Source organism: Netta rufina (genome assembly GCF_964035555.1).
Source record: "Netta rufina genome assembly, chromosome: 22".
NCBI classification, from domain to species: Eukaryota; Metazoa; Chordata; class Aves; order Anseriformes; family Anatidae; genus Netta; species Netta rufina.
Window position 1 is genome coordinate 113,340 of NC_140146.1, and position 12,627 is coordinate 125,966.

The window sequence follows — 12,627 nt, forward strand, 5'->3', positions numbered from 1 at the left end:
GAGTCAATTACACATGATCAGGTCATGAAAGAACTGCAAGATTTGGCAAAGGTAGTACCAGGAAAAATGACAAAAATGAGGGGCAATTGCCCAAGACAGTCAATCTAGAAGATTGGTCAGGTTATTATAACGTTGGTCTGTAATGAACTGCGGCATTTAAGGACATCTTGAAATTCCTACTTGCTTCTTGCATTTTGTGCTTTGTTTATAATTCATCACTAAACATAACACAGAAACATTTCATTGATCCTAAATGCTATGAGAAAACTGGTTTTGTTCTAAGGTACAGATCACCTTTAAAGGCCTATCCCCCTATCTTATATGGTCATATAGAAAATATAATAAAAAAATGTGAGTGTCAGTAAATTACAGATACTAGGCAATTTAGTTCAGTCTAAAGTGTAGTTTCCAGAGAACAAGTACAACCCCCTAAAACCTATATTAATAACTACATCAGTATTGAGCATATCATATTCTACAAGCTACAGCTCACATTGGACCATGGGAAATGGGATATATTTAAGAAGGCCACAGGATATGTTGGATGGAAGCGTATGAATTCTTTTGAAGAAGGAAGGACGACACGCAACACGCGATAGAAAACAGCAAAATGGACATGCGATAATCTACAATACCGACAGCAAAATCAATTTGTAAAGACGGTTTGCATACAGTCTTTGAAAAACTGTAGAAAAGAAATAGAAAAGAACGATATAAAAATCCCTGCAAACTCTTCTGTTTATGCACAAAGCACTGTACAGGTACTCGACAACCCAGGTTGTGTGATGCTGCCTATGGCACTTTCCCTTCGTGTAAAGGTGTATGCCACAGAGCATCATTAAAAACAATTGAGGGGCTCCTGAATTTTGAAAAATCAAACTAGAAGGATTCGACACTCCAGCATCAATCAGCATTGGCTCTGCAGCAGAACACAGACATAAAAGGGGATCAATGGTTGGTTGCGAAATGTCACGGGTCCTTATGCCTTCCCAAATCCTGCCTTAGTTTAGTTATTTCCATCCTGGCCCAGCAGAGACCCATTCGACGGCTCACTCATATGCTCTAGGTTGTTTTCAAAAAACAACCTAGCTGCAAAAGCACAACCACCTTATCCATGCGGATTTGTATCAGCTTGGTAGTGGGAAGCCACCAGGATTCCCCCAAACATGGAAGAAGTCTCTGGGATGGTGGGCAACACAACCCCATAGTTACCATGGCAACACAACCCTATGGTTGCCATGGCAACACTGTAATGGTCCCTATAGCAACGTGGCCTTGTGTTGCCATGGCAAACATGGTTTTCTGCTGCCATGGAAACCATGTTGTTCTCTTGTCACGGTAACCATGGTTTTCGGTTGCCATTGTAACCATGTGGTTGTGTTGCCAGGGTAACAATGGGTTTGTGTTGCTATGGCAACCATGGGGTTGTGTTGCCATTGTAACCATGCGGTTGTGTTGCCAGGGTAACCATGGTTTTGTGTTGCCATGGTAATCATGTGGTTGAGTTGCCATGGCAACCAGTCAGTTGTGTTGCCAAGGTAACCATGGTTTCTGTTGCCATGGCAGCGATGGGGTGCCATGGCAACAGACTTTTGGGGTGGATCTATGGCTTTTGGGGTTTTCTTTCATTTTTGGGTGTGATCCTGTTCTTTTTTGGGGTGTTTTTAACGTGTTTTGGGGTCTCCGTTGGGTTTTGTTGGGTTCTCGTTGGTCATCATGGTGGAAAATGGTAAATTATGGGTTTTGGAGAACATCAGGTGAGTTTAAGATTTTTGGGGGGTGAATCTATGGTTATGGGGGATTTCTTTCGTTTTTTTAGGGTTTTCCTCTTTTTTTATGGTGGTCCCATTCTTGTTTGTGGTGTTTTTGACGTGTTTTGGGGTCTCCGTTGGGTTTTGTTGGGATCTCATTGGTCATCATGGTGGAAAAGTGTAAATTGTGGGTGTTGGAGAATATCAGGTAGGTTTAGGGGAACTTTTGGGGTGGATACAGGGTATTTGGAGTTTTCTTCTGTTTTGTGGCGTGATCCTGTTCTTTTTTGGGGTGTTTTTGAGGTGTTTTGGGGTCTCCGTTGGTTTTTAGGTGGGTTCTTGTTGGTCATCATGGTTGAAAAGTGTAAATTGTGGCTTTTGGAGAACATCAGGTAGGTTTAGGCGGACTTTTGGGGTGGCTCTATTGCTTTTGGGGTTTTCTTTCTTTTTTTTGGGGTGATCCTGTTCTTTATTGGGGAGTTTTTGAGGTGTTTTGGGGTCTCCGTTGGGTTTCGTTGGGTTCTCGTAGGTCGTTAAAGTAAATGGGAGTGGATTGCGGGTTTTGGAGAGGATCAGGTGAGTTTAGGTCGGTTTTCGGGGTAAATTCATAGTTTTGGGGTTTATTCTTATCCAGTTCTTTTTTTTTTTTTTTTTTTTTTTGACGTGTGTTGGGGTCTCCTTTGGGTTTCGTTGGGTTCTCGTTGGTCATCATGGTGGAAAATAGTAAATTGTGGGTTTTGGAGAACATCAGGTAGGTTTAGGGGGACTTTTGGGGTGTATCTATTGCTTTTGTCGTTTTCTTTCGTTTTGGGGAAAGATTCTGTTCCTGTTTGGGGTGTTTTTGAGGTGTTTTGGGTTCTCCGTTGGCTTTTGTTGGGTTTTCTGTGGTCATCATGGTGGAAAATGGTAAATTGTGGGTTTTGGAGAACATCAGGTAGGTTTAGGGGGACTTTTGGGGCAGATTCATGGTTTTTGGGATTTTCTTCCAGTTTTTTGGGTTGGACCCGTTCTTTTTTGGGAAGTTTTTGAGGTGTTTGGGGATGTCCGTTGGGTTTTGTTTGGATCTCATTGGTCATCATGGTGGAAAATGTTAAATTTTGGGTTTTGGAGAACATCAGGTGAGTTTAAGTATTTTTGGGGATGAATCTATGATTTTGGGAGATTTCTTCTGTTTTTTAGAGTTTTCTTCTGTTTCTGGGTGGTCCCGTTCTTTTTTTGGGGTGTTTTTGACGTGTTTTGGGGTCTCAGTTGGGTTTGGTTGGGTTCTTGTTGGTCATTTTCTTAAATAGGAGTGGATTGTGTGTTTTGGAGAATATCAGGTAGTTTTAAGGTTTTTTTGGGGTGAAATCATGGCATTTTGTTTTTTTTTTTTTTAGGATGTGGGTTGATTTTGGGGTTGTTTTGAGGTGTTTTGGGGTCTTCATTGGGTTTCGTTGTGTTCTTGTTGGTCATGATGGTGAATGGGAGTGAAATGTGGGATTTGGAGAAGATCAGGTGAGTTTAGGGTTGTTTTGGGGGGAAATACATGTGTTTTGTTTATATATTTATTTTTTTTTCTTCACGTCTAGTTCTTTTTTGGGGTGTTTTTGACGTGTTTTGGGGTCTCCGTTGGGTTTTGTTGGGTTTCCATTGGGTTTTCTGGTGGTTGGGAGTGGATTGTCCATTTAGGAGAACATCAGGTAGGTTTAAGGGTTTTTTTTGGGTTAAATCATGATTTTTCCTCTGATCCAGTTGGCTTTTGGGGTGTTTTTGACGTGTTTTGGATTTTCCGTTGCGTTTCGTTGAGTTCCTAATGGGTTTTATGGTGGTTGGGAGTGGACTTTGGGATTTGGAGAACATCAGGTAGGTTTAGGGTGGGTTTGGGATTGGATCCGTGCTTTTTGGGGATTTTCTTCCAGTTTTGGGGGTGATCCCGTTCTTTTTTGTGGTGTTTTTGACGTGTTTTGGGGTCTCCGTTGGGTTTTAGTTGGGTTCTTGTTGGTCATCACAGTGAAAAAGGGTAAATTACGGGTTTTGGAGAACATCAGGTGAGTTTAAGGTTTTTTGGGGGTGAATCTATGGTTTTGGGGGATTTCTTCTGTTTGTTTTTTTTTTTTTTTTTTTTTTTTTTTAGTGTTTTCTTCTGTTTTTGGGGTGGTCCCGTTCTTTTTTGGGGTGTTTTAGACATGTTTTGTGGTTTCCATTGAGTTTCGTTGCGTTCTTGTTGGTCATGATGGTGAATGGGAGTGAAATGTGGGATTTTCAGATGATTAGGTGAGTTTTGGGTGGTTTTGGGGGGAAATTCATGTTTTTTTTTTTTTTTTTTTTTCTTCACGTGTAGTTCTTTTTTTGTTGTGTTTTTGAGGTTTTTTGGGGTCTCTGTTGGGTTTTGTTGGGTTTCCATTGGGTTTTCTATTGGTTGGGAGTGAATTGTCCATTTAGGAGAACATCAGGTAGGTTTAAGGGGTTTTTTTGGGTTAAATCACGTTTTTTCTTCTGATCTGGTTGGCTTTTGGGGTGTTTTTGACGTGTTTTGGATTTTCCGTTGCGTTTCGTTGAATTCCTAATGGCTTTTATGGTGGTTGAGAGTGGACTTTGGGATTTGGAGAACATCAGGTAGGTTTAGGGTTTTGGGATTGGATCCTTGCTTTTTGGGGATTTTCTTCCAGTTTTGGGGGTTATTCCGTTCTTGTTTGGGGTGTTTTTAACGTGTTTTGGGGTCTCCTTTGGGTTTTGTTGGGTTCTCGTTGGTCATCATGGTGGAAAATAGTAAATTGTGGGTTTTGGAGAACATCAGGTAGGGTTAGGGGACTTTTGGGGTGTATCTATTGCTTTTGTCGTTTTCTTTCGTTTTGGGGAAAGATTCTGTTCTTGTTTGGGGTGTTTTTGTGGTGTTTTGGGTTCTCCGTTGGCTTTTGTTGGGTTTTCTGTGGTCATCATGGTGGAAAAGGGTAAATTGTGGGTTTTGGAGAACATCAGGTAGGTTTAGGGTGGTTTTGGAGTGGATCTGTGGTATTTGGGGTTTTCTTCTGTTTTTTTGGGGTTGATTGTGTTCTTTATTGGGGTGTTTTTGAGGTGTTTTGCGGTCTCCGTTGGGTTTCGTTGGGTTCTCGTTGGTCGTTAAGTTAAATGGGAGTGGATTGTGGGTTTTGGAGAAGATCAGGTGAGTTTAGGGTGGATTTGTGTGGAAATTCATTGTTTTGGTTTTTGTTTTTTTCTGACCCTGTTCTTTTTTGGGGTGTTTTTGAGGTGTTTTGTGGTCTCCGTTGGATTTCGTTGGGTTCTCGTTTGTTGTTAAGGTAAATGGGAGTGGATTGTGGGTTTTGGAGAAGATCAGGTGAGTTTAGGGTGGTTTTGTGGGGAAATTCATTGTTTTTGTTTTTCTTCTGATCCTGTTCTTTTTTGGGGTGTTTTTGAAGTGTTTTGGGGTCTCCGTTGGGTTTCGTTAAGTTTTCCGTCGTCATCGTGGTGGAAAATTGTAAATTGTGGGTTTTGGAGAACATCAGGTAGGTTTAGGGGGACTTTTGGGGCAGATTCATGGTTTTTGGGATTTTCTTCCAGTTTTTTGGGTTGGACCCGTTCTTTTTTGGGAAGTTTTTGAGGTGTTTGGGGATGTCCGGTGGGTTTTGTTTGGATCTCATTGGTCATCATGGTGGAAAATGTTAAATTTTGGGTTTTGGAGAACATCAGGTGAGTTTAAGTATTTTTGGGGGTGAATCTATGATTTTGGGGGATTTCTTCTGTTTTTTAGAGTTTTCTTCTGTTTCTGGGGTGGTCCCGTTCTTTTTTTGGGGTGTTTTTGACGTGTTTTGGGGTCTCAGTTGGGTTTGGTTGGGTTCTTGTTGGTCATTTTCTTAAATAGGAGTGGATTGTGTGTTTTGGAGAATATCAGGTAGTTTTAAGGTTTTTTTGGGTGAAATCATGGCATTTTGTTTTTTTTTTTTTTAGGATGTGGGTTGATTTTGGGGTTGTTTTGAGGTGTTTTGGGGTCTTCATTGGGTTTCGTTGTGTTCTTGTTGGTCATGATGGTGAATGGGAGTGAAATGTGGGATTTGGAGAAGATCAGGTGAGTTTAGGGTTGTTTTGGGGGGAAATACATGTGTTTTGTTTATATATTTATTTTTTTTTCTTCACGTCTAGTTCTTTTTTGGGGTGTTTTTGACGTGTTTTGGGGTCTCCGTTGGGTTTTGTTGGGTTTCCATTGGGTTTTCTGGTGGTTGGGAGTGGATTGTCCATTTAGGAGAACATCAGGTAGGTTTAAGGGTTTTTTTGGGTTAAATCATGATTTTTCCTCTGATCCAGTTGGCTTTTAGGGTGTTTTTGACGTGTTTTGGATTTTCCGTTGCGTTTCGTTGAGTTCCTAATGGGTTTTATGGTGGTTGGGAGTGGACTTTGGGATTTGGAGAACATCAGGTAGGTTTAGGGTGGGTTTGGGATTGGATCCGTGCTTTTTGGGGATTTTCTTCCAGTTTTGGGGGTGATCCCGTTCTTTTTTGTGGTGTTTTTGACGTGTTTTGGGGTCTCCGTTGGGTTTTAGTTGGGTTCTTGTTGGTCATCACAGTGAAAAAGGGTAAATTACGGGTTTTGGAGAACATCAGGTGAGTTTAAGGTTTTTTGGGGGTGAATCTATGGTTTTGGGGGATTTCTTCTGTTTGTTTTTTTTTTTTTTTTTTTTTTTTTTAGTGTTTTCTTCTGTTTTTGGGGTGGTCCCGTTCTTTTTTGGGGTGTTTTAGACATGTTTTGTGGTTTCCATTGAGTTTCGTTGCGTTCTTGTTGGTCATGATGGTGAATGGGAGTGAAATGTGGGATTTTCAGATGATTAGGTGAGTTTTGGGTGGTTTTGGGGGGAAATTCATGTTTTTTTTTTTTTTTTTTTTTCTTCACGTGTAGTTCTTTTTTTGTTGTGTTTTTGAGGTTTTTTGGGGTCTCTGTTGGGTTTTGTTGGGTTTCCATTGGGTTTTCTATTGGTTGGGAGTGAATTGTCCATTTAGGAGAACATCAGGTAGGTTTAAGGGGTTTTTTTGGGTTAAATCACGTTTTTTCTTCTGATCTGGTTGGCTTTTGGGGTGTTTTTGACGTGTTTTGGATTTTCCGTTGCGTTTCGTTGAATTCCTAATGGCTTTTATGGTGGTTGGGAGTGGACTTTGGGATTTGGAGAACATCAGGTAGGTTTAGGGTTTTGGGATTGGATCCTTGCTTTTTGGGGATTTTCTTCCAGTTTTGGGGGTTATTCCGTTCTTGTTTGGGGTGTTTTTAACGTGTTTTGGGGTCTCCTTTGGGTTTTGTTGGGTTCTCGTTGGTCATCATGGTGGAAAATAGTAAATTGTGGGTTTTGGAGAACATCAGGTAGGGTTAGGGGGACTTTTGGGGTGTATCTATTGCTTTTGTCGTTTTCTTTCGTTTTGGGGAAAGATTCTGTTCTTGTTTGGGGTGTTTTTGTGGTGTTTTGGGTTCTCCGTTGGCTTTTGTTGGGTTTTCTGTGGTCATCATGGTGGAAAAGGGTAAATTGTGGGTTTTGGAGAACATCAGGTAGGTTTAGGGTGGTTTTGGAGTGGATCTGTGGTATTTGGGGTTTTCTTCTGTTTTTTTGGGGTTGATTGTGTTCTTTATTGGGGTGTTTTTGAGGTGTTTTGCGGTCTCCGTTGGGTTTCGTTGGGTTCTCGTTGGTCGTTAAGTTAAATGGGAGTGGATTGTGGGTTTTGGAGAAGATCAGGTGAGTTTAGGGTGGATTTGTGTGGAAATTCATTGTTTTGGTTTTTGTTTTTTTCTGACCCTGTTCTTTTTTGGGGTGTTTTTGAGGTGTTTTGTGGTCTCCGTTGGATTTCGTTGGGTTCTCGTTTGTTGTTAAGGTAAATGGGAGTGGATTGTGGGTTTTGGAGAAGATCAGGTGAGTTTAGGGTGGTTTTGTGGGGAAATTCATTGTTTTTGTTTTTCTTCTGATCCTGTTCTTTTTTGGGGTGTTTTTGAAGTGTTTTGGGGTCTCCGTTGGGTTTCGTTAAGTTTTCCGTCGTCATCGTGGTGGAAAATTGTAAACTGTGGGTTTTGGAAAACATCACATAAATTTAGGGGAAGTTTTCTGGCAGATTAAACGTTTTTGGGGTTTTCTTTTTTTTTTGGGGTGTGATCCCGTTCTTTTTTCAGAAGTTTTTGAGGATTTTTTGGGGTCTCCGTTGGGTTTTGTTGGGTTCTCGTTGGTCGTCATGGTGAAAAAGTTTAAATTGTGGGTGTTGGAGAACATCAGGTAGGTTTAGGGAGACTTTTGGGGCAGATTCATGTTTTTTTTTTGTTTTTTGTTTTTTTTTCTTCATGTGTAGTTCTTTTTTGGTGTGTTTTTGACGTGTTTTGGGGTTTCCGTTTTGTTTCGTTGAGTTCGTAATGGGTTTTATGTTGGTTGGGAGTGGACTTTGGGATTTGATGAACATCAGGTAGGTTTAGGGTGGTTTTGGTGTGGTTCTATGGTTTTGGGGGATATTCATCCAGTTTTGGGGGTGATCCCGTTCTTTTTTGGGGTGTTTTTGACGTGTTTTGGGGTCTCTGTTGGGTTTTAGTTGGGTTCTTGTTGGTCATCATGTTGAAAAAGTGTTAAATTTGGGTTTTGGAGATCATCAGGTAGGTTTAGGGTGGTTTTGGTGTGGATCTATGGCTTTTGGGATTTTCTTTCGTTTTTGGGTGTGATCCTGTTATTTTTTGGGGTGTTTTTGAGGTGTTTTGGGGTCTCCGTTGGGTTTCGTTGGTTTCTCATTGTTCATTAAGGTAAATGGGAGTGGATAGTGGGTTTTGGAGATGATCAGGTGAGTTTAGGGTGGTTTTGGGGGGAAATTCATTGTTTTTGTTTTTTGTTTTTCTTCTGATGCACTTCTGTTTTGGGGTGTTTTTGAGGTGTTTTGGGGTCTCCGTTGGGTTTCGTTGGGTTTTCTGTCGTTATCATGGTGGAAAATGGTAAATTGGGGGTTTTGGAGAACATCAGGTAGGTTTAGGGGGACTTTTGGGGCAGATTCATGGTTTTTGGGACTTTCTTCCAGTTTTTTGTGTTGGACCCGTTCTTTTTTGGGAAGTTTTTGAGGTGTTTGGGGGTGTCCGTTGGGTTTTGTTTGGATCTCATTGGTCATCATGGTGGAAAATGTTAAATTGTGGTTTTTGGAGAACATCAGGTGAGTTTAAGTATTTTTGGGGGTGAATCTATGATTTTGGGGGATTTCTTCTGTTTTTTAGAGTTTTCTTCTGTTTCTGGGGTGGTCCCGTTCTTTTTTTGGGGTGTTTTTGACGTGTTTTGGGGTCTCAGTTGGGTTTGGTTGGGTTCTTGTTGGTCATTTTCTTAAATAGGAGTGGATTGTGGGTTTTGGAGAATATCAGGTAGGTTTAAGTTTTTTTTGGGGTGAAATCATGGCATTTTGTTTTTTTTTTTTTTTTTAGGATGTGGGTTGATTTTGGGGTTGTTTTGAGGTGTTTTGGGGTCTTCATTGGGTTTCGTTGTGTTCTTGTTGGTCATGATGGTGAATGGGAGTGAAATGTGGGATTTGGAGAAGATCAGGTGAGTTTAGGGTTGTTTTGGGGGGAAATACATGTGTTTTGTTTTTTCTGATCCAGTTCTTTTTTGGGGTGTTTTTGAGGTGTTTTGGGTACTCCGTTGGGTTTTGTTGGGTTTCCATTGGGTTTTCTGGTGGTTGGGAGTGGATTGTCCATTTAGGAGAACATCAGGTAGGTTTAAGGGTTTTTTTGGGGGGTTAAATCACGTTTTTTTTTTTTTTTTCTGATTCGGTTGGCTTTTATGGTGTTTTTGACGTGTTTTGGGGTTTCCGTTGCGTTTTGTTGAGTTCCTAATGGGTTTTATGGTGGTTGGGAGTGGACTTTGGGATTTGGAGAACATCAGGTAGGTTTAGGGTGGGTTTGGGATTGGATCCGTGCTTTTTGGGGATTTCCTTCCTGTTTTGGGGGTGATCCCGTTCTTTTCTGGGGTGTTTTTGACGTGTTTTAGGGTCTCCGTTGGGTTTGGTTGGGTTCTTGTTGGTCATTGTTTTACATAGGAGTGGATTTTGGTTTTGGAGAACATCAGGTAGGTTTAAAGGTTTTTTGGGTTGAAATCATGGCATTTTGTTTTTTTTTTTTTTTAGGATCTGGGTTGATTTTGGGGTGGGTTTAGGTGTTTTGGGGTCTTCATTGGGTTTTGCTGGGTTCTTGTTGGTCATTATGGTGAATGGGATTGAAATGTGGGATTTGGAGAAGATCAGGAGAGTTTAGGGAGGTTTTGGGATTGGATCCTTGCTTTTTGGGGATTTTCTTTCAGTTTTGGGGGTGGTCCCGTTCTTGTTTGGGGTGCTTTTGTGGTGTTTTGGGGTCTCTGTTGGGTTTTAGTTCGGTTCTTGTTGGTCATCATGGTGAAAAAGAGTAAATTGTGGGTTTTGGAGAACATCAGGTAGGTTTAGGGGGACTTTTGGGGTGGATCTATGGCTTTTGGGGTATTCTTTCGTTTTTGGGTGTGATCCTGTTCTTTTTTTGGGGTGTTTTTAACGTGTTTTGGGGTCTCCGATGCGTTTCGTTGTGTTTCCATTGGGTTTTCTGGTGGTTGGGAGTGGATTTTCCATTTAGGAGAACATCAGGTAGGTTTACGTTTTTTTTTTTTTGGTTAAATCACGTTTTTTCTTCTGATCCTGTTGGCTTTTGGGGTGTTTTTGACGTGTTTTGGATTTTCCGTTGCGTTTCGTTGAGTTCCTAATGGGTTTTATGGTGGTTGGGAGAGGACTTTGGGATTTGGAGAACATCAGGTAGGTTTAGGGTGGTTTTGAGGTGATCCCGTTCATTTTTGGGGTGTTTTTGACATGTTTCGGGGTCTCCGTTGGCTTTCGTTTATGTTTTCCGTGGTCAACATAGTGGAATGTGTAAATTGCGGTTTTTGGAGAACATCAGGTAGGTTTAGGGGTACTTTTGTGGCAGATTCATGTTTTTTGGGGTTTCCTTCTGCTTTTTGGGTTGGTCCCATACTTTTTTGGGGATTTTTTTGATGTGTTTTTTGGTCTCCGTTGGGTTTTGTTGGGTCCTCGTTAGTCATCATGGTGGAAAATTGTAAATTATGGGTTTTGGGGAACATCAGGTGAGTTTAAGGTTTTTTTTGGGGTGAATCTATGGTTTTGGGGGATTTCTTCTTTTTTTTTTTTTTTTTTAGTGTTTTCTTCTGTTTTTGGGGTCGTCCCGTTCTTTTTTGGGGTGTTTTAGACGTTTTTTGGGGTTTCCATTGAGTTTCGTTTTGTTCTTGTTGGTCATGATTGTGAATGGGAGTGAAATGTGGGATTTGGAGAAGATCAGGTGAGTTTAGGGTGGTTTTTGGGGGATATTCATGTTTTTTTTTTTTTTTTTTTTTTTTTTTCTTCACGTCTAGTTCTTTTTTGGGGTGTTTTTGACGTGTTTTGGGGTCTCCGTTGGGTTTTGTTGGGTTTCCATTGGGGTTTTCTGGTGGTTGGGAGTGGATTGTCCATTTAGGAGAACATCAGGTAGGTTTAAGGGTTTTTTTGGGTTAAATCATGATTTTTCCTCTGATCCGATTGGCTTTTGGGGTGTTTTTGACGTGTTTTGGATTTTCCGTTGCGTTTCGTTGAGTTCCTAATGGGTTTTATGGTGGTTGGGAGTGGACTTTGGGATTTGGAGAACATCAGGTAGGTTTAGGGTGGTTTTGGGATTGGATCCGTGCTTTTTGGGGATTTTCTTCCAGTTTTGGGGGTGATCCCGTTCTTTTTGTGGTGTTTTTGACGTGTTTTGGGGTCTCCGTTGGGTTTTGTTTGGTTCTTGTTTGTTATTATTATAAATAGGATGGGATTGTGGGTTTTGGAGAACATCAGGTAGGTTTAGGGTGGTTTTGGGGTGGATCTATGGTTGTTAGAGTTTTCTTTCGTTTTGGGGAATGATCCCGTTCTTTTTTGGGGTGTTTATTACGTGTTTTGGGGTCTCCGTTGGGTTTTGTTGGGTTCTCATTGGTCATCATGGTGGAAAAGGTTAAATTGTGGGTTTTGGAGAACACCAGGTGAGTTTAAAGTTTTTTTGGTCGTGAATCTATGTTCTTGGGGGAATTCTTCTGTCTTTTTTTTAGGGTTTTCTTCTTTTTTTATGGTGGTCCCGTTCTTGTTTGTGGTGTTTTTGATGTTTTTTGGGGTCTCCGTTTGGTTTTGTTGGGTTTTTGTTGGTCGTCATGGTGAAAAATGGTAAATTGTGGGTTTTGGAGAACATCAGGTGGGTTTAGGGGGACTTTTGGGGTGGATCAATGGCTTTTGGGGTTTTCTTTCGTTTTTGGGGTTGAACCAGTTCTTTTTTGGTGTGTTTTTGACGTGTCTTGGGGTCTCCGTTGGGTTTTGCTGGGTTCTCGTTGGTCGTTAAGGTAAATGGGAGTGGATTGTGAATTATGGAGAAGATCAGGTGAGTTTAGGCTGGTTTTGGGGGGAAATTCATAGTTTTTTTTTTTTTTCCTTCTGATCCATTTCTCTTTTGGGTTGTTTTTGACGTGTTTTGGGTTCTCCATTAGGTTTTGTTGATTTTTCCATGGTCATCATCGTGGAAAATTGTAAATTGTGGGTTTTGGAGAAGATCAGGTAGGTTTAGGGTGGTTTTGGGGTGGATCTATGTTTTTGGGGATTTTCTTCCAGTTTTGGGGCTGATAACATTCTTTTTTGGGGTGTTTTTGAGGTGTTTTGGGGTCTCCGTTCGGTTTCATTGGGTTCTCCGTGGTCATTATGGTGTAAAAGTGTAAATTGTGGGTTTTGGAGAAGATCAGGTAGGTTTAGGGGGACTTTTGGTGTGGATCAATGGCTTTTGGGGTTTTCTTTCGGTTTTGGGGGTGATCCCATTCTTTTATTTTATTTTTTTTTTTATTTTGACGTTTTTTGGGGCCTCCGTTTGTTTTCGTTGGGTTTTC

At 41.0% G+C, this 12,627-nt stretch overlaps 1 pseudogene across 1 annotated transcript in view; it reads left to right on the forward strand.

Moving 5' to 3' along the window:
* The window catches only part of LOC311217846 (very low-density lipoprotein receptor-like), a 132,411-nt pseudogene that overhangs the window by 56,501 nt on the left and 63,283 nt on the right, over positions 1–12,627 (forward strand). The gene's annotated exons all lie outside the window — the stretch shown is intronic.